Below are 21,067 nucleotides of genomic sequence, written 5' to 3' on the forward strand. Positions count from 1 at the left end.
CAGCCCCCCGCACACACACTTCCTCAAGCCACTCCTCATGCTCAGCCTCTCGACTGCAACCACCTCCCACCCTTGTTCTGCATGCAGTCAGACACTGCCAGGTGCACCCCCTCCACACTGCCTCCTTAACGCCATTTTCCTGCTCCAGAGCCAAGACAGAAGGGGAGCCACTTTCATCTGGTGGTGTAAATTACCGCTTTTGTGGATCGTTTGATATTTTGGTCCTTGCTCAGGAACTGGACAATGCTTGCAGTGGTGGAAAAAAGCTCTGCACATACCTATTCCACCAAATCAAGCTCTCCCCAGTCTCCCTCTAAGTCACCCACACCCCCCGTTTATTCTCCCTTTGCCCGCCCACGCTTTAGCTCAGCCAGTCTCTACCTCGCCTTTTCCATGGATCTCTCCCACTCTCGCAAACCATTGCCCCTAGACGCCAACAACCTGCACGGCGGTCATGGTCTTTGTTGAAGGGCTGACGCCGCCCTACGTCCCCAAGAGGCTGGAAGTGCTGCCGGCAGATCACCACCTGCCCTGCAGCAGTGTCCCCACCGTAGTGCTCACAGCAGGCTTGGAGGCCCCCTCAGATAAATCTGAGAAGCAAAGTGGGGTCTAATATCTCACCTCACACTGGTTGTCTCCACACAGCTGCCTTCTCTTCTTCCCTGGAAGCAGCAGAGACACCAGCTGGAGGGTGAAACCATCCCCCCTCCCGTGGCAGGATATCCCAGGTGCCCGGCTGAGGACAAGGCGCTGGGAGCTTCAGCTGTAGCCCCTGGGGTTACGCCTCTCAAGGCCTCTGCAAGGCTGGCAGCAGGTGCCCGTCATGCTCAGTGCAGGTCCCAACTGCAAATCTTCGAGTGGAGCCTAGCCCTGAAACTCCCAGGGAGCCGGGTGTCATTGCACAGGGCACGTGATCAGCAGGGCAGAGAGGGCTGGAGCAGGTAGTTGTGGCCGAGTGGTGAAGGCGATGGACTAGAAATCCATTGGGGTTTCCCCGCGCAGGTTCGAATCCTGCCAACTACGGGGCGCAGTCCCCTTTTGGGCTCCCTGCAATTGACCACGCTGCAGCCAGCAGTGGGACTCAGCTGCACACTGTGCCTGGTGCCCAGGGAGACAGTGAAAGCCCCTTGCCTACAGCACTTGTCCTCGCTCCCTCCCCCACCCCCCCACCCCCCCCCAAATTCCTGGATGAAAGGGAAATCCTGCTCCCGTTGACAAGGTAGGCATGTTGGGGAAGAGAATGGACCAGTGCCGAGTACCAGCCATGACAAGAGGGCCAACGTTGTTGGCTCTTGAGCAGAACTTAAGAGCCTGATCTCACCTCAGACCTCATGCAGAACAACCCTACCAGCTGTCTGTCCTCCCTAGGCCTGAACCTACAGCAGCTCACCTCCAAAGACAGCCTGCACAGCATGGCCCTCATTGCTAAAGATGAAGGGGAGGCACCTCCTGGATCTGAGGTCTTGCCAGCACTCACAAAGTGCCCCTCACTTTAGGTCTCACAAAGGCAGACTGGTGTGGAGCAGCAGGCAAGGGGTGGGGGTGGGGGGAAGAGAAGGGGCCAGCACCAACTATGAGCTACAGAAGAGGTCCTTCTTTTGACCTCATTGCTAACAATGAATTGAAGACACATCATAGACCTAAGACCTTGCCTGGGGTCCTGGGGATATTCTGCCTGACCCGTCCCCAGTCCTTGCACACATGGCCAACCTTTCTCAGGGGCCTTTCCCAAATTTGGCTTAAGGATGAGGTGATGAGGGGTGGGGCTCTCCTGTCTCCTCCTCTTATGGGAAAGACATGGAAGTGCAGAAGAGGCCATGGTGGTGCCTGTGCCTTCAGGAGACCATGCCCTGCCATCACCGACCCTGATGGGCAGGATAGAAAAGAGCCAGAGGCTTCCCAGAGGGCTTCTTTCAGTCGCATACCCAGCTGCTCCCAACAGAGCAGCAGCGGAGGAGGACCTGTTGGTAGCCTGCCTGGGTGGTTCAGCATCTTAAGGAAAAGGGAAACCCTGAGGGACACGTGCAGTGAGCGACCAGCCAAAGAGAAGGAGAGACAAGCCCATTGCTGGTGCATGGTCCTTTCCCTGCAGCCATGCCACTGAGGGTGGGGGAAGCATTGCAAGGGAAAAAGAAGCTCAGAGAGAGAGTCAGTATGAACGGAGAAGGAAAGGGGCAATGGAGAGGGCACCTGGAGCAGAGCCAGGGACCTCTTGATCTGCAGCGAAATACTTTCCCCCGAGCAATAGCAGATAGGCTGGGGCCATGATCCCCATGCTCACATCAGCACCCACATTCCAGCGCTCTCCATCCTGCTTTTGTCTCCGCTGCATGCTCTGGCCTGTGGATGGGACGGGGCACCAGCAAACACAAGCCCAAAAATGCAGGCCTCAGCACTGCCACCTCATCCCTCACCCTCACCAAGAGGCTTTACCAGCTCAGCCTGCCCAGAGCCTTCCCTGGGACACCTGGCAGCATTTAAGCCTGGCCACCACCCAGTGCGGGTGGGTCAGCCCTGTCCTGTGGTGACTGGGAACCACCTCCACTCCCAGCAGTGCTGGGCAGGACAGGAATGGCACCAGGCACGGAGAGGAGGGGTTTCTCTGGCTCTTCGGCACTCTGCACGGTGGCGGGGGCAGCCCTCGGCTGTCAGGGAGCAGCCAGGGCAGGCCTGTGCCAGGAGGGAGGACAAGCCAGGAGCTGTGGGGGAGCACAGCACAGCACTGGCAGGGCAAGGCCCTCACCGCTGGTGTGAAAGGCAAGGTGCCAACTGCTAGACAACTTGCTTAGAAGAACGAACACTGCCTAGGACTAAGGGCTTTTACCTCAGCATCAACGTCACCTGACGACCCAACCTAGACTGGCTCTCACTGGCTGAGAACACCCCATGCAGATGATAAACCAATGGGAGATTGGGAGATTTGTCTTTCAAAAAAACCCGGGTATACAGCCACGGCCAGAACAGCAATCAACCTAAATCGAGTATAAAGCCCCTCCACCTGCAAGGGACATTGGTTTAGAACAATGAAGATTAACACCCCACTGAGCATCTGTCCACACCACCTGCCCGGGAGAAGCACATACTGATCTTGGGAGCAATAGTAACTGATTAGCCCACCCCTTAACATGAGTAATTTGATTGGTCGACACAACTGTATTGTAAACGTATGCCAACCCTGCTTTCCTCTATGTCGGGGTCCTCCATGCATTAGGTTGGGCCACCACTACCTGCCCAGCCTAAATAGGAGGATTAATTCCCTTGGTAATTCTACGCTTGGTAATGCTAAGCGTCCTTGTCTCCCTCCTCGGCCGGAAAAAGAACGGACGTTGACGCTGGGCACAGTCCCACAGCCCCCTGGGAGCTGGATTCCTGGGCAGGGTGGCAGCCGTCCTGAGCTCGCTGGAGAGCAGCTCCCCTCTGCCCTGCAAAGCAACAAGGCTGCCCCCTCGCTCCGGGGTTTCCTCCAGTGCCTGCAGAGCCAGCTTGGGTGGCCAAGAAGAAAGTCCCCATGCAGGGTTATGGGCAGGAGATGTGGGGAGAAGGGCAAGGCAAGGCCCTTGAGCTGCCACCCCAGGCCCAAAGGAGGTGAACTTTCCAGAGAGCCCATTTCCTGGCCCGCGTGAGGGCACAGGACAGAGGAAGGGAAGGAGGCATGAGGGCTGGCAGTGCCAGGGAGCATCAGGCAGGGCCGTGGGAGGTGCCGGCAGAGGTGCTGGGGGGAGCAGAGTGGCGCAGCGGAAGCGTGCTGGGCCCATAACCCAGAGGTCGATGGATCGAAACCATCCTCTGCTAACTGGCCCTTTTTTTCCCTCCTCCTGACAGCTGCTGCCTCTCCCAGCAACTTTTAACCTGCACTGCTCTAGCTCTCTGGGCACCCATGGCCACGGCCCTCCTGTTCCCTCAGCCCTTCTCTCTGCCACTGCCACCTTCTTTCTCCTTTGCCTTCTTAGGAGCCAGCACTCCCATAGTGCCCCTCGCCAAGGCAGACAGGTGGCTGTGGAGCAGCAGGCAGAGCTCCCCCCACAAGGAAGTGGGTGGCTTGGGGACACAGGCGTTTCTCCCTTCCCATCTGGCAGCTCAATCCCAACTTCCCAGCCGCAAGCAGGGACCTCCAGGAATCTGCAGGTGGGGAGGAGGAGGACAAGGCTGCTGCTACTTTGGCAAACACCAATGCAATCAGCTTGACCATCTGGGGGGGTTCTCCATCCTAGTCTGTTTGCTGCCGTGCTCACTCGCAGCTCCAGCCAGGAGCAGGGCTGAGTAGGTGTCGTGGTTTAACCCCAGCCAGCAACTAAGCACCACGCAGCCGCTCACTCACTCCCCGCCCCACCCAGTGGGATGGGGGAGAAAATTAGGAAAAGAAGTAAAACTCCTGGGTTGAGATAAGAACAGTTTAATAGAACAGAAAAGAAGAAACTAATAATGATAATGATAACACTAATAAAATGACAGCAGTAGTAATAAAAGGATTGAAATGTACAAATGATGCGCAGGGCAATTGCTCACCACCCGCCGACCGACACCCAGCCAGTCCCCAAGCGGCGAATCCCTGCCCCCCCCTTCCCAGTTCCTAAACTAGATGGGACGTCACATGGTATGGAATACACCATTGGCCAGTTTGGGTCAGGTGCCCTGGCTGGGCATGAGAAGCTGAAAAATCCTTGACTATAGTCTAAACACTACTGAGCAACAACTGAAAACATCAGTGTGTTATCAACATTCTTCACATACTGAACACAAAACATAGCACTGCACCAGCTACTAGGAAGACAGTTAACTCTATCCCAGCTGCAACCAGGACAGTAGGTATTCCCCGTGGGCACTGTATTGGCCATACGTGGCTAGGTGTTGGCAGTGGTGGGGAGAGGGGCTGCTGCAGGGTGGCCTCTGTGGGGAAGAGCTAAGGGGCTGCCCTGCACCACACACACAGCTGGTTCCAGGGGCCTCCACCACACTGAGCCATCTGCAAAGCTTGTGGCACCCAGGGCACCCATGCTGGCTGGAGCAGGTGGATACTCCTGAAGGAACTGCAACCTGCGGAGAAGGCACGCCAGTGAAGACTTCCCTGACGGGCCTGAAGCCTGTGGAAGAGCCCACGCTGAAAGAGATTTTCCTGTTCAGAAGCGCAGCATGGGGAGAACCCATGCTGGAGTAGTCTGCAGTGAAGGAGTGCAGCTGAGCCTGGAAAAATTGGGAGGCATGGCGGTGTTTTCTTTGTCTTCTCTTGCTCACTACAAGACAAAACTCACACATAGCCCGAGTCTTTCCCTCTCTTCTGGCTGCTCAGGACTGGAATTCAGTGCTGGACACCCACCCCCTCACTCCCATGTGCACGTCAGCAGGTGCTCTGAACCCTAGACTGTACCACAGGTCTGTGCAGAATCCATGCCTGGAGCCCAGGCCTGGTTTGTCCAGTGTCCTGCTCCAACCCTGGGCAGTCCCTGATGCCAATCCACTCTCCTCACTGGCTAGTGCAGCTTGAGATCTCCTAGCAAATACCCCTCTCTCTCACACACACACACACAAACACCCCCCCAAGCCCCCCCAAAACCAGAAAAGCACAGTCTGACAGAAATGAGCTAGGAGTAGAACGAAATGAAAACAAGACCAATCGCATTCTTGTTCTTCATGGGTGTGCAAAGGGTTTCCAGGATGAGTTGCTCCTTCCCCTTCCCAGGGATCGAGGTGAGGCGGACCAGCCTGCTATTGCCCCCATTCTCCTTTGTGCCTTTTGGGAAGATAGGAGTGACAATGACTTTCTTCCAGGACTCAGGAACCTCTCCCAGTTGTCGCGACCTTTCAAAGATAATGGAGAGTGGCCTCTTCTATGGGTCTTTCTTCCTGGAAGTGCTTCACAAGCTGGCAGCAGAAAGATAGCACGGGGATCTGCAGGTGAGCTCCCTGCTACCTGAGTACCTGACTGGCCAGAAGCCAGAAGATCGCTTGCATGTCGACTGTGAGGTCGCCTCTGGCTCTGCAGGCAATGGGCCATCCACAGGAATATCGCTTGTGCTAAGTGCTCGTCTTCATTCCAGAGTGGATACCACTGCATGGTATATCTTTTTATATCCACACACTTCTTGGTCCAAAGGAAGCAGACAGTCCCTGAGAGGGAGATCTGAGAACATGTGGGCATGACAGTGTCAAAAATGGCCGTCCGGCAATCACAAAGCGGTAGGAGAGGCCACAGGGAATGACGCTGTCAGAAGATGCCTCTTCCCTTTGTTTAGCGAGTGGGGGCTTCCTTGCCTGACGTGCTTCTGGGTACACAGGTAGGGTTGGCTGGTCCTGGCAGCCAATCACAGGTCTGCCTGAGAGCAGGTGGGTACAACGGGGTCCGGAAATGGCTGTCAGCCAATCACAGAGCAGTAGGAAAACATGGTGGTTATGGTGCTTAATAAGAAAATGGCAGCTGAAAGAAAATGGTGCCCCCCATGTATGTCGGGGAAGGTACGTCCTGGTCACGTGTACTTCATCGTTCATCAGTGCCGGCATGGGCATTCACCAAAGCAATCATCCATCACCAAAACCAGTGGCAGCACAAGGCGGGTTTTAGCCCAGGAACAGGTAATGCGCGGAGTCCTGCAACACAAATTGCTTACGGGCACGCAGCATGGAATGTGGCAGATGCTCATATCCGGCCAAGTTCTATAGACCAAGAAACTTGTGCTAGAAATGATCCACCTGGCCTATTTGCACATTATATAGACAGAGAATTGTTACCCTAGCATTGCCTGCTTTTTACTTGCTGATTGCTGAGCTGCTACTACACACGTCTACAAGCTTCGGACGTATCCAGTGCCTAGGAAGAAACCCAGGCTGGTTGCTGTGCCTTTTTAATTCAACCAAAGGGTACATCATGCAACCACATGTTAGCCCAGGACAGCCTGACTGTGACTCCGACTGGGGCAGACTCTGACCGGGGCAGCCTCCGACCGCGCTACCTCAGTGTTATGCCCTCTGGTATTCCCCATGGGCACTGTATTGGCTAGCCATGGCAAGGTTTTGGTAGTGGAGGGGTCAGGGGGTGCTGCAGAATGGCCTCTGTGGGAAGAGATAACGGGCTGCCCTGTGTCAGACACAGCCAGTTCCAGCTCCGCAGTGGACCCACCGCACAAGACAGCTGAGCCGTCGTCAACATTGGTGGCCCCTCTGTGAAAACAAATTCCCGAAAGGGCAGAAAACGCCGGGCGGAGAGAGGTGGGAGGAAAAAAAAGAGTGTGTAAGAGCAGAGACACATCCTGCTTGGACAGGTAAAGGAGTCTGGTGTGAAGCACTGAAGTTGTCCCGGCACAGGGGAGAGGAAAGGCGGTGTTTTCTGTTTGTCTTTGTGTTTCTCACTACTTGCATCTGGTTTAAGTGTCCAAGAATTGATTTTGCCCAAGTCAAGCCTGATTTTCCCACAAGAGTTTTTGCTAAGCCCTGTCCGTGTGTTTATCTTGAGCCATGAGATTTCTCATTGTGTTTTCAGTGCTCTGCATGGCCCTGCGGGTGGGGAAAGTAATGAGCAGCTGGGTGGGCGTTTGTCTGTGCTTAAAGCACCACAGGTACGTGCACACAAACGCACATGCACCTGCATAGTACGTGCGCAGCTGGCCCACATATGAATGCAGATGGGGAGCGTGACCATTACCAGCAGCCAGCAGCTCACAGGCAGAGAAGCACACCCACGTGCCAGCCGGTTGAGGTCGTGTGTATGTGTGCAGGGGGCTGGAAGGAGGAGGCGGGATAGTCTGTGAAGCGGAGGAGCAGGCAAGAGGGCAGTTGGTGACCTGGCAGAGCAGGAGGCAGGCAGGAGTGGGACGTGGAGGAACAGGAGGGAGGCCAGGCTCTGGGCTGGAGGAGCAGGAGGCAGTAGTGTGTGCAGGAGCATTGGTGGTATAGTGGTGAGCATAGCTGCCTTCCAAGCAGTTGACCCGGGTTCGATTCCTGGCCAACGCAGACCAACTTTTCTTCTGCCTGGCTCCACAGTGCCTTCCCCATTTAGCAACAGCAGGCTGCAGCGGCTGCTTTGCACCATTCTGAGATTCTCAGGCAGTGTTGAAGCACTGCAGCAGGTGCCCGGAGAACCTTGGCATTCTCCATGCCTGGGTGTCACACTCAAGTTTCAGTGGGGCTCAGGCACTGTGCTACCTGCTCTAGCTTTGGGGCTAGCCCTGCTTTAGGCAGGCATTTGGACTAGTGACCCCCTGAGATGCCTTACAGTCTACTACCTCCTTACAGTCTACTACCTCCTTCCATGAAGCAACAAGTCCCCGAGAGATCTGTGCCCTCCTTCCTCTGCACCATGCGCAATAAGTGAGCCTCTTCCCCAGAGGAACGGGAGCTCAGTCGTTGCTCTGCACTTGGCACATCCTCTGTGCTTTCACCATGAGTGTCCAGCCCCTTTCCCACAGATTGGCTCCTTGAGATCGGCACAGCACTGACCCAGAGGTTGGTGTGGCACAGCCCTCCTTGCCCAGCCTTCCCAGCTCCGAGGAGGGAAGAAGGAAGCACCCTTGCTGCCCCAGGCACAGTCCACGAGGCAGGATTGTGGGCCAAACGCTTAGCGTGCCATCTCCTGCGGCCCTGGAGGAATGGAGGAAGTCATGGGAAAGGTAGATGTGTGCCCGGAGCCCCTGGGCATGGTGTTGGCATGTGCAGAGAAGTAATTTGTGATGGTTCCTTTGGTTGCTCCCGTGAAGGAGTGCCTTGGCCTTTGCAAGGAGATGCCCCTGTGCTGGCTACTGTGCAGTCCTGTAGTGCGTGTAGGTGCTGCAGTCGCCTGTCAGCCGCCCTTGGTGGGAGCAAGGCAAGGGTGCTCCCAGGATACAGCTCCCCCTGCAGCAGTGCCAGGAGGAGGCTGGCTGAGGTGGGCTGGCTCCGGCAGCTGCGAGGGGGTAGAGTGGCAGAGGCAACGCTCCCTGAAGCGGTGGGTCAGGATGGCCGAGTGGTCTAAGGCGCTGCATTCAGGTTGCAGTCTCCCTGGGAGACGTGGGTTTGAGTCCCACTCCTGACAGGCTTGTCTTTGTCTTGCTTTCCTTCCCCCCCAAGGCGATGGCCTTGCTCCTCTAGGCATTCTGTGGGTTAGGTCTTGCTGCGTACCCTAACCACCACCACTGCCGGTGGCTTAGCAGAGAAATGCTGCTAGAGAGTCCCTATGCCGTTCCTTTCCTTTTTCCACTCTCCCCTACAAAACGTGCGTTCTGCATGCCTCTCGCCTAGAATGTGGACCTTTGGGCATTCTGCAAACATTCACCCACAAAATCCTCTCTCCCTGCTTCCGCTTTCCCCTCCAACAACCCTTCTGGTTGGAGGGCATTTCAGGGAGTCAGAGAGTGCATCCTCCTGCTTCAGGCAGGCTCCCACCAGCTGATCAGTGCTTTGTCCTTTCGGGTCATAAAATACCTTGACGACAGACGTTTCACAGCCTCTCTGGACCCCTGTTCCCATGCTTAGGCACCCTCCGGGTGACCATTTGTGTTTGTGTAGCCAGCTCAACTTCTGACCGTGGCGCTCATCCTCCAGCCATCGCAGTAGCCTCCTGGAGTAGGCACCAGGAGGCTCCTATTAGATCCCCGCTAAGCATTTTCGTCTCCCAGCTGAGCAAGCCTTGGGTCCTCAGCCTCTCCTCACAAGCCCAGAGCCCCCTGCCCCTGACTATCCTAGGGATCCTCCGCGGAACTTGCTCCAGTTTATCATCAGCTTTCCTTGGTTCCCCAGATAGTCCTTCTTCCCCCGTTTTGGAGATGGGGCAACTTTTCCCTCTCCTTAGTCGTCAGGGAGCTCCTCTGCCCTCTGCTCCCAAAGCTGGAGAGCCCCTGCGATGCGTCCTTCCCTCTTTCAGGCCCAGTGGCACACTCTGTAGGTGGCAATCCAGGATGTGGCATTGACCAGCAGGATTTCAACCCAGAAAGCTTCCCTGAGCTGGCAGTTCCTCACCAGCAAACACGGACAGCACCAGTGGGAAGAGGGACAGGTGGGAGTAAAGGCCCACCAGTAAGAGGCCAACAGGGGCATGGCAGGCTCTCTCCAACACTGCTGACAGGACAGAGGCATCCTCACGCAATCCCACCACAGGTTGCACGAGCACTGGTGGCATTTTTCAGAAGGACCGCAGTCAGGAAGTATGAGCCACAGAAGAGGTCGTCCTGTGCACACAGGAAGAGGAAGAGGGGACATGCACAGGGTGGTATCAGAGCATGCCGGAGCATGTCGGGATTGAGGGAGATGCTGAAGGAGCTGGGATTGTTCATCCTGGAGAATAGACGGTGAGGGGGCTTCTGCTATATTAAGGTAGCTCACTGGCTTGCCAAGGCCTGCCCTGGGCCAGAAATTTCTTGGGAGTGCAGGACACAGGAGTGGCTTGGCCTCCTGCGTGAGCCAGCCTGGCCTGAGCTGCAGCTCCCAGGAGCTGGGGAGCTCTGGGAGATCTCTGGCTGCCCATTGAAGCCTGTAAGGGGGGCAGAAAGTGTCCTCCCCGCAGTGTCCCGCAGGGAGGAGCAGCATCGGAGGCTACAGTGGACGGAACATTTGCCGTGACCTTGGGGAAGCAAACAGTCTGGGGACCATGGCAGCCCCAGCAGGCAGTGCTGCCAGGAAGGAAACCAAGGACAAAATGCCCCGAGCAAGGAAGCTGCCTTGTGGGCACTGGCCCACACAACCCACTGGCCCAGAACCCTTTCTCCCCGAGTGCTGGGTGAGACTAGCAGAGCCCCAGGAAGACCCTCCATTGCTTGGAGAAACGCTGTCTCAGCCCCAGAAGGGACATCCTTCCTCCTGCAGCGGCACAGCATCCGCATGGGAAAGGGCCGTCCCTTTCCCCGTGCTCCAGCCCCTGGAGTGGGGGGTCCCTCCACCTCTTTGCAAGACCTTCAGAGACTGGGCCCTGCTCTTGCTGCTCCCAGGCACTCCTCCCACCCTGCTCGGTCCTGCAGATCCCAGGGATGGATGAGGAAAGCCCTCAGCAATGCTGCTTCTCCGCGACATGCGTTCAGATTTGTGACTCTCTGGAATTTTAACCCTTCTCCAGCGACTAGGTGTTTCTCACAGCCTCTCTGAATGTAACTCGCCATTTGAAATCTTAGGCTTGGGCACGGCAGCCTGGTCTGTCCTGTGGGTTCAGAAGTACCAGCTGCAAGCCCAGTGCTTTGGGCAGTCCAAAGGTACCAGGCGGTTGCGTCCTCAGTGTCCTGGGCTAAGTCTGAGATCTAGTAGAGTGTCCCCGCATGTGTTTCCTCCTGTCTGACTGCTGGGAGGAAGGGCCCTGCTCTCAACACACAGACTCAAACCCTGGCGCAAGGAGGATAGCTTCAGTGCAGCTTCTCCCCACTGTGTGCATGGACCCTTGGCCAGGTGGACCCAGGGCATGTGGGAGAGCTGCCTTGAGCTAATAGTAGAATTCACCTAAGTCTGGACCGGTCTGGAGCAGCCTCAGGAGAGAAAAACCTCATTCTCACTGAGGGAAAGGGCTGCTTTGGGGCAGAAGGGGACAGCGTGTCCTGCAGAAGAGGACCAGGGTCTGAAGTCAGCCAGGACTGTGCCAGCAGAGGAAGGCAGTCCAGCTTGTGCAACCCATAACAAGCTGCCTTGGGTCCTCCTGCTAGCTCTTCTCTCTGATGAACCTCATCCCCTGCCCTCTGTCTTGGTCGCCCCCTTCGGCAAGGTCAGAAGCTTGGCTAGGACCGCAACCAAGAGTAAGGATATGTGGTTAACGGCTGCTTAGCATGAGGTACAAGGTGAGAACAGGACAGGCAATAACTTACAGAGGCAGACTGGGAGGCTGTCCAACATGGGGGTGAAGGGAGGCAGCAGCAGAGACCGCAAGGGGAGACTGGGAGATGGAGAGACTGCCAGGCTCAGCCAGGAGCATGTGGCTCGGCAAGGGTGGCCACAGGGGAAGGACCACACCTGTCCAGGAGGTCCCATGGTGTAATGGTGAGCACTCTGGACTCTGAATCCAGCGATCTGAGTTCAAATCTCAGTGGGACCTTGAGCTTTTGGCTCCCTCAGGGCTTTCCTCAGCATGCTTACACATTTAGCTCTCTTCAACTACCTGAAGGGGGGTTGTAGTGAGGTGGGTGCTGCTCTCTTCTGTCAGGTGGCTGGAGATAGGACGAGAGGAAAGGGCCTCAAGTTTTGAGGCAAGGGAGATTTAGGTTAGATATTAGAAAAAAATTCATTACTAAGAGGGTTGTCACACATTGGAATAGGCTGGCCAGGGAAGTGGTTGAGTCACCGTCCCTGGAGGTATTCAAAAAGTGAGCGCACGGGGTACTCCATAACATGATTTAGTGGGCATGGGTGATGGTTGGACTTGATGATCTTGAAGGTCTCTTCAAACATAAATGATTCTATGATTAGCAGCCTTGCCTTGCTGTCAGGGCAATGGTTTAATGCACTCTCGTCTTCCTTCCTTTCCTGTGCTCCCAGCCCTGGGACTGACACCAGTGCCCCTTCTGCTGCCCTGTGCCCACCAAACCTCTGCAGCTTTCCTGAGCGCTGGACCTCGCCCCCTCTCTACTCCCTTGGTCTTGAGGGCTGCTCCTGGATGAGGGCATCCAGCAGGGGCTCAGAGAATCACACAACACCTGAGGTGGAGAGCATGCACTCCAAGCCTGGCTCAAAGCAGCCTCAAGTGGAGGAGGCTATTCAGGGCCTTGTCTGCTTGGATGTGGGACACCTCCAAAGATGGAGATGCTACAACACTCCCTGGGCAACCGTTTCCCGTCTTTCATTACCACTGTGTGTGGCAGTACTTGTATTCCCACCCCTGTCCATTGCTTCTGGTGCCATCCATTTCTCTGAGGCTTTTCTGTCTTTCTCTTGCCTGCTTGTTTATTTGTGGTGCTCTGGTATCAGTTCAGGGAGCTCCACCCACAACTGGCAGTGCCCCGTGCATGGGGACAGACTCACGGTCGTGGGAGAGAGCCTTTATCCTGGGGTCGGCTGGGATAGAGTTTACTTTCACAAGGAGCTGGAGGAGGCCCAGACAGGACAGCTCACCCAAACTAGCCAAGAGGGTATTTGATACCGTATGATGTCATGCTCAGTATATAACTGGGGGAGCTGGCACTGGAGGGGTGAAGGGATCACAGCTCAGAAATGGGCTGAGCATCAGGTTCTGTGCGGTGAGCAATTGCACTGTGCGTCACATGCTTTATATATTCTTTGGACAGCAAGCAGCCGTGTGGTGCTTAGTTGCCAGCTGGGCTTAACCCACGACAACCTTGCAGCTATGTTGGTGAACTGAGCGGGGAGGAGAACAAACCACCACGAGACTCCAGCTGTGCTGCACAAAGTCTTTAATGAGAAGGAGGAAATGCAGTGGCACGGAACAGAGACCGAGAAACACGTCTGCTGGGTTCAGGGAGGCACAGAGAATGGCCCATAGCCCAAGGACAAGCTCCAGGCAAAGCGCTTGCCTTTCCCCATTTCGATCCAGCCGGTGGCAATGCCAGCCCACCAAGAGCAGGCCCTAACTCCGGCACGCTCCCTCCGTCAGCAGGAGGTTCAGCAAAGCAGAAGAGAATGAGCCCTTTCCCGAGGAGCTCAGAGCAAAGCAGAGCCAGAGGAGACACGGCGAGGCCTGCAGTGCAGCGAGGAGCAGCAGGCACAGGTCCCTTCTGCGCGGTGGGATGAGGACACTCAGCCCACCTGCAAGCCGTGGCTACGCTCCTGCTGCTGCAGGATCCCTGTCTTCCTTGGTGCTCCAAAGGGGATGATCTGCTGGCTTCAGCAGTTCAGACGGCAGCGGGTGGGAGGCAGACACAGCCCTGACCCCCCCAGGCCGAGGGAGCCCCCAGAAGAGATGGGAACCCCCCCGGCGCTGAGGGAGCTCCCAACAGCAGCTGACAGCGAGGATCCCACGGCTGTGCTCTGAGGGAAAGAGGTGAGGATGGGGCCCGGCAGGGTCACCACCACCGGGGAGGCCTGGATGGCCACCGTTGAGTCAGCGCAGCGGGCGACACAGGGCTCACTGCAGCTGCTTGCAAGTGGGGTTGGGCCGGAGGCGCCGCAGGGCGTTGGGAGACAGGGTCTGAAGCAAGACATCTCTCGGCGAGGGAGGCAAAGCTGAAACACAGAGCAGGCAGGGAGCATGAACCTCAATATCAGTCTGTCTGTCTTTTCCTCAGCTCTCTCCGTGGAGACTCTTTGTTTTCAAAACACCCAGTGTGCCGACATTTGCCATGGCCCTCATTGTGCCCTCCGAGTTGCACGGCACAGGAAGGCTGACCCACTTTTGGAATAGGCCCCAGCGCAGTGGCTTTAAAGCGCCTGTGGAAAGACTGATCATACCCCATCTCCATTGTTGCTTTGAAGATGGCACTGGACGCCCTTGGCCATTTGGTTAGAGACGGCCTCCTGCAGGTGCACGTTCTGGTGGGCAGACCCCCCTGCAGCTGAGCCCCATGGATCCCCTTCTGCTTGAAGAGCCCTCCTCTTCCCAGCTCTCCCCAGCCACCTCCCCCAAAAGGCAAAGAGATTGCAGCCCTTCAACAGTTGTATGGCAGGGCAAAGCTGAAGCAGCCCAAGTATCAGCCTCAGTAGCCACCAAGACAGCAGTTCAGCTCACAGAGAGAGATGGAGTGGACTCAGGCTTACCTTGCTCCTCGAGGAAAGGGAGGCAAGAGAGGAGGATGCGGAGCCTGGAGCAGCGCAGGCTTTTATGCTGTGTCCCAGAGCCCTGGGGGGGCCACAAACATTCCTTGCTCATGAAGCATCTCAACACCTAGTAGACACACAGGAGACTGTGAGTAATTTTAAGCAGAACATCAAGACTGCACAATCCCATATGGGAGAAGAGCCTCATCTCACCAGGGATGTGGCAAAGCTCAACGTCAAAGGAAGTGCTTTGTGGGCTGGAAGGAAGACCCCTGTGGGCCGGAGCGACAGCCCGCAGGACCTAGCTTACGCTCATCAGGCTCTACCACAGCATGGTTTTGTGATCAACGAGATGCCCGCGTCCTTCTCTGAAAGAGACCCACGCCCAAATTGACCTGTTTTGCTCAGCAAGGTCATCCCAGAGGCCAGAAGCCTGGATGACCTGCTTTTGAGGAGAGGCTCAGGGCAGGGAGCTAAAAGCTCACAGCCCTTTTTCCTGGGTGAGGGATGGGGTGGCCCATTCCACGCATTTCAAACTACAAAGGGACATGGGATCAGTCTCCCAGAGCACCTGGGAGTCATCATGATGTGGAGGAGTTGGGAAAAACCCTGAACTCCAGGCAAACATGAGTCACCCTGCGGTGGACTTCAGTGGACACGTTGCCCTGGCCTGAGGCGTACCAGGGATACCAGAGCTTATAGTCCCAAAGTGCTGCTTTCGTCAAGGGCTTTTTCCACACATTTTAGCATCCTTCCTGAATCAACTGGTGCTTCTATGCAACCGCCCGCATTTTGCATGTGTCCACAAATCATGGTGAAATTCAACCAGGAAGGGCACCTCAAGCCAGCTCTCAAGTGCTTTCACTTCAGGCACTCAGGCTGAACTGCAGAGACATTTCGCCCTGTGGGTCATCGTAGGTGCACAGAAGACTGTGGGTAGGTTCAGGCAGCAGGTCAAGACTGCACAATCCCAAATGGCAGAAGAGACGCCCTTTCCAGGGATGTGGCAAAGCTCAATGGCAAGGAAAAACCATGGTGTGCTGCAGGGAAGTCCCCTGCCCGCAGGCGTGACGGCCACAAGGACCTTGCTTACACTCATCAGGCTCTACCACAGCATGGTTTTGTGATCAAAGAGATGCCCGCATCCTTCCCTGAGAGAGACCCACGCCCAACTTGACCTGTTTTGCTCAGCAAGATCATCCCAGAGGCCTGGATGGCCTGCTTTTGAGGAGAGGCTCAGGGCAGGGAGCCAAAAGCTCACAGCTCCTTTTCCTGGGTGAGGGATGGAGTGGCCCATTCCACGCATTTCAAACTACAAAGAGACAATGGATCAGTCTCCCAGAGCACCTGGGAGTCATCGTGATGTGGAAGAGTTGGGGAAAACCCTGAACTCCAGGCAAACGTGAGTCACCCTGCGGTGGACTTCAGTGGACACAGAGCCCTGGCCTCAGGCGTGCCAGGGACAGCAGAGCTTATAGCCTCATTCCTCCCAAAGTGCTGCCTTCTTCAAGGACATTTCTACACACTGTAGCACCATTCGTGAAACAACTGGTACTTCTGTGTAATCTCGTGCTGCTGCAGCCTTCCAAGGCATTGCCTTTCAGTGGCTGCTCAAGGGCCCATGAGACTCAGTGCACCCCAGAATAATGAAGGTTAGAAGGGGCCTCTGGAGGTCCTATGGGACGACTGCCTGCTCTGAGCAGATCAAACTTCCCAGTTACCTCAGGAAGCTCTGGGCCTTGCCCCATCAACTTCTCCACACTGCCACTGTCAGAGAGGTCACTGTCTCTTGGGCAGCTCTTCCAGGGCTGCACCGTGCCCCTTGTCACTTATTTTCCCACAGAGACAGCTGGCATTTCCCTTGTTGCAACTTGTTAGTGTTAATCTTGCCCTTTTGCAGCACCCCTCTCCGGAGAGTGTGCCTCCTTCCTTACACAACTTCCTGTAGCTGTTGGGAGACTGCAGTTCTTCACTTGCCTGGAATATTCCTCTCACTGGCCCGTCTGCTACTCAGGTACCAGTGACCTTGCAATCAGCATCCAAGCCATGTGCCTCCTTCTTTCCTATCAGGTATTCAGGCACAAGTGACCTCACAAGCCCCTAGAGCTGCCGTGAGCCTACTCCGGCCCATCAGCTGCAGAGACAGAAGTGACCTTAAGATCAAAATGCAAACCACATGCCTGCTGCTGGCCTAGCAGGCAATGAGGTGGAAGGGAACTCACAAGCACACAGCCCAAAATGTGCATGCTGCTGCTTATCAAGAACGCAAGCACCTAGCACAAGTCATGTTCCTGCAGACGGCCTGCGGAGCCAGACGCGACCTGACAGTCAACATCCAAGCCATAATCTGGCTTCTGGCCAGTCAGGTACCCAGGTAGCAGGGAGCTCACTTACAGATACCCGTGCCGTCTTCCTGCTGCCAGCTCACGGAAGCACTCAGACAAGGAGAACTTCTGGAAGAGGAAACTCCGGATTGCCTTTGAACGGTGATGGCAACTGGGATAGTTCCCTGAGGCCTGGAAGAAAGTCAAAGTCACTCCTGTCTTCTAGAAGGGCACAAAGGAGGACCTGGGGAACTGCAGGCTGTCCAGTCTCTCCTCAATCCCCGGAAAGGGGAAGGAGCAACTCATCCTGGAAACCCTTTCCAGACAAATGAAGAAGAAGAAGGTGATTGTTGTTTTCATTACACTATTCCTAGCCCATTTCTGTCTGACTCTGCTCTCCTCTTTTTGTGGGTGTGTATGCTTGTGTGTGCGCGCGCGCATGTGTGTGTGTGTGTGTGTGTGTGTGTGAGTGTGTGAGAGGTGTTGGCCAGGAAGCTTCAGCCTGCATCAAAACAAAATGGGCACACCAATCCAGATGTAGCCTCTGCAGTGCCAAGGGAAGGGCAACAATCCTTCCCCTCAGCTTTCATCAATGAGCTTGTGCTGGAAAGGAAGATTTGAGATGACCCACTCCAACCACATATCCAACGTATCCAGGTAGGCTTTCACCTGAGAAGGGGCTTGAGGCCTGGCGCCCACCCTAGCAGCCAGGGGTTCTCACAACTGAGCCTCCCAGGCCCACAAGTAGGCCACCAGGAGATGACAGTGAGGGTGCCAGCACTGGTGAGCAGGCCCCAGGGGCATGGGGTGAGGTCTGGAGATGGACAGGAAGTAAATACCAGGATTAGGATTGAAGGCTCCCTCCAGGATTTGCAGCGAGATCTGTGCTTGGACAGACTTCCCCTCCTCCTTCCAGCCCAGAGAGGTCTATAGTCACTGAAAGGGAAATGCAGAGCAGTTGCTGTGCCCTGCCTGCACAAACCCAGCCCTTGTGCTCTCCTAGGAGCCATGGAGCACACTCAGACCTCTTGGCTCATGCAGATCAAACCTAGAACTAGGTGGGTTTTAAAAGCGGGGTGAAACAACCAGCCTGAGAATGAGAGAGAGAAGTGGGCATCCTTGAGGTGTCATTATACGGACCACACGAAAACTTTTATTCAACCCAGTTAACAAGGATGCCAAGCACAGAGGCTTTGCTGAAAAGGCCCTTTACTGCACACAGTCTTTTCCCCAGGACGATGACTTGAGATTGTTGCATGAGCAGGAAACCTACCCCCACTAGCCCTGCCTCCTATGGATAACCCCCACCCACCAAGAACCACACACAAAGAGAACATCAGGTCTCAGGCTCTAATTATGATTTGCATGGGGTTTATGTGAATCAAAGGGTTTTATTTAAAACAGCAACCGCTGCAAAGAATGGTGCAGTCCTAGGAAAACGGTTGGCAGGCCACTTGCAGGTGTGTAGACTATCCTGCTGCTCAGTGCAGGGCTAACTGCAAAGACAGTGGAGGATCCTTGCCGCCTTGTCCAGCTGACTTTTGTCCAGGGAGGGACTGCCTTTGCCTTCTCTACAAACCATGCTCCACACAGTGGAAGCCTGCAATCGGTTGCCCCCTCACCTTCTCTTCTCCGGGCTGAACAAACCAAGCTCCCTCAGCATCTCCCTCAATCACCACGCGCTTTGGCACCCTCCGATCCCACTCTGCACATGTCCCCTCTTCCTGACAGATGTGTGCACAGGAAGACCTCTTCTGTGGCTCATACTGCCTGACCGTGGTCCTCCTGAAAAATGCCACCAGTGCTTGTGCAGCCTGCAGTGGGATGGCGTGGGGTTTCTCTGTCCTGGCAGGGGTGTTGGAGAGAAATGCCACAGAGCCTGAGCTGGATGTGTGCATGCAATGCCACCTGCTCTGCATTCCCCTTTCATGGCAGTTACTGGAAACCCCTTCCAGGCAGAAGGGCTGGAAGGAGGAGGGAAAAGTCTGTCCCAGCACAGCTTTCACTGTAAATCCCAGAGAGTTACAATAGAAAAAATCAGTTTTGTACTTACAAGTGAAAATTGTAACTATAGGGAATTGCGTTAGGTACAATGAATCATGATAGGTATAACCACAGAAACCTCGTATATTTTCTATCGAATTTTGTGTTTAAGAACTAACATTATGATTGAAACAATAGGCAGAAGTGTAGCCAGGGGACTAGCTAATAGAGGTAATTACGAAAGTGTAGTCAAGTGATTAACTAGTATTTTCTCATAAGTTTTGCAGTTCTTTGCTCTTATGCCTAGATGTTCCTGTACGCTAGATGAGAACAATGCTGACATTGACCACATGTGACTGAAATTGCGTTACGCTTCAAGATCAAAGAACAAGGACCAGAACAAGGACTTCAAGGAGAGCCAACAGAATCTCAAATGGGTCGGTGGTCGTGAAAGCAGCCCTTCGATTCAAATGAACTCGTCATTGCGCGTGATCGGATGTAGGCAGTACTATGATAATCACTAATAATAATTTTTATGCGTATGTATATTAATCTGATTAATATGTAATTAGTTACTCCATATAACCCATTTGTGCTGAAGCTGTGGCATGCACGCTAGGTGGAATTATCCCCCGTGCATCCAGCGCGGCAATAAACAAAGTGCCTGCTTCTTAACATCACATTGGTGTTAAGGAGTTTTATTCCAGATTTCGGTAACAGTTTTTGGTGACCCAGATGGGAGCTTGTGAGTGAGACTGGACAAGGTCAAGTGTTGATTGAAATCCGGCTGGCACCGAGGAATTCTTGGGGAGAACCATCACCCTTGACTCACAAAGCTCCTCGCAACGTTCCCTGGAAAAAGGGTAAGGCACTTCTTTGGAATTCGTTTGGAATGCCTGCCTGTAAGGCACAGCAAAAGCTTTGCAGGGTTGGGGCTCGGAGGGTACCCGTTTGCACTGGAAGCCTAGGCGTCTGCCCGAAAGTCATAAGCAAAAGCGCCATATGTCGATTTGTTCTTTTATCTGAGGCAGAGAGCGGATTGGCAAAAAGAATGTAAAGTTAATTAGTCGAGATAATCTGGTGATGGCACTGACTTCAGAAAATAAGAAAACTAAGAGTTGTTGTTCGGCTTGTGATATTGGAAAGAGGTGCATTAGATGTACGGTACCGAGAGAGGATGGAACGGAGTTAGAACTGGAGATAGCCCCGCCGAGGGAGGAACAAGATTCCTCTCCTTCACATGCACGGGAAAGGAGTATTGAATCAGGAAGAATAATGGAGCTGGATAGCAGTAGAATGGGGGAGGGGGGGATGAAACACCAGAAGAAGTAATTCATACCCCAGTGTCTCGGAGAACTAGACAGCAATCTCAATTGTTAGCCCCCTTGAGACAGGGAGTGGGACAACACGGGCCAGTGTCTGTAAAAGTCCCATTCTCTATCACGGATTTGATGGCATGGAAACAGGCAGCAAGGGTGTATGGAGAAGATCCAGAGAGGGTGGGAAGAGTCGTAGAAACACTTATTAGAACTCAGGACCCCAACTGGAATGATTTACAGATAATATTCGATAGTTTATTGGAGAGTACTGAAAAACAGATGGTATTAAAAACTGGAAAAGCACAAGCAGAGGCAGCATATATGAATGAAACGCTCTCTGGAACTTTGGAAGAGAGTTTTCCTTCAGGAGATCCCCAACGGCATCTGAATGACCCTGTACACAGGAGAAGGTTAACTCGATACCAAAAATGGGTATTGTATGGAGTAAAGCATGCAATGCCAAAAGCTTTGAATTGGTCTAAGTTATATGAGATAAAGCAAGACAAAACTGAATCTCCCTCTGTGTTTTTGGAACAACTGAAGGAAACTGCTAGAAAATACACTGATTTAAAATTGGAAACAGAGGCAGAACAACAACGGTTGGCTTTGATTTTTATGGGACAGTCAGTGCCTGTTAGAAGGTGAAAGATCCAAAAATTGGAGGGAGAGGACTCAAGAAATTTAAATAAAATGTTAGAAACGGCATGGAAAGTTTATAATAATCAAGAGAAGGAAAAAAAGGAAAGGAAAGGAAAGAAAAGGAAAGGAAATAAAAGAAAAGAAAAGAAAAGAAAAGAAAAGAAAAGAAAAGAAAAGAAAAGAAAAGAAAAGAAAAGATTAGAGACAGTAGATTAATAG

The 21,067-nt window shown here is 54.2% G+C and overlaps 5 non-coding genes across 5 annotated transcripts; all 5 read left to right on the top strand.

Moving 5' to 3' along the window:
• The first annotated feature begins 941 nt into the window (after positions 1–941).
• TRNAS-AGA (transfer RNA serine (anticodon AGA)) lies at positions 942–1,023 on the top strand. The gene has a single exon. It is a non-coding gene; the product is annotated as a tRNA-Ser (tRNA).
• A 2,697-nt stretch (positions 1,024–3,720) lies between these two features.
• Positions 3,721–3,792, top strand: TRNAM-CAU (transfer RNA methionine (anticodon CAU)). Its single transcript has one exon. It is a non-coding gene; the product is annotated as a tRNA-Met (tRNA).
• A 4,077-nt stretch (positions 3,793–7,869) lies between these two features.
• Positions 7,870–7,941, top strand: TRNAG-UCC (transfer RNA glycine (anticodon UCC)). Its single transcript has one exon. It is a non-coding gene; the product is annotated as a tRNA-Gly (tRNA).
• Positions 7,942–8,915: 974 nt separating this feature from the next.
• Positions 8,916–8,998, top strand: TRNAL-CAG (transfer RNA leucine (anticodon CAG)). The gene has a single exon. It is a non-coding gene; the product is annotated as a tRNA-Leu (tRNA).
• A 2,901-nt stretch (positions 8,999–11,899) lies between these two features.
• TRNAQ-CUG (transfer RNA glutamine (anticodon CUG)) lies at positions 11,900–11,971 on the top strand. The gene has a single exon. It is a non-coding gene; the product is annotated as a tRNA-Gln (tRNA).
• Positions 11,972–21,067: the final 9,096 nt, after the last annotated feature.

The sequence above is a fragment of the Buteo buteo genome, chromosome 13 (assembly GCF_964188355.1).
Source record: "Buteo buteo chromosome 13, bButBut1.hap1.1, whole genome shotgun sequence".
In the NCBI taxonomy this organism is placed as follows: domain Eukaryota; kingdom Metazoa; phylum Chordata; class Aves; order Accipitriformes; family Accipitridae; genus Buteo; species Buteo buteo.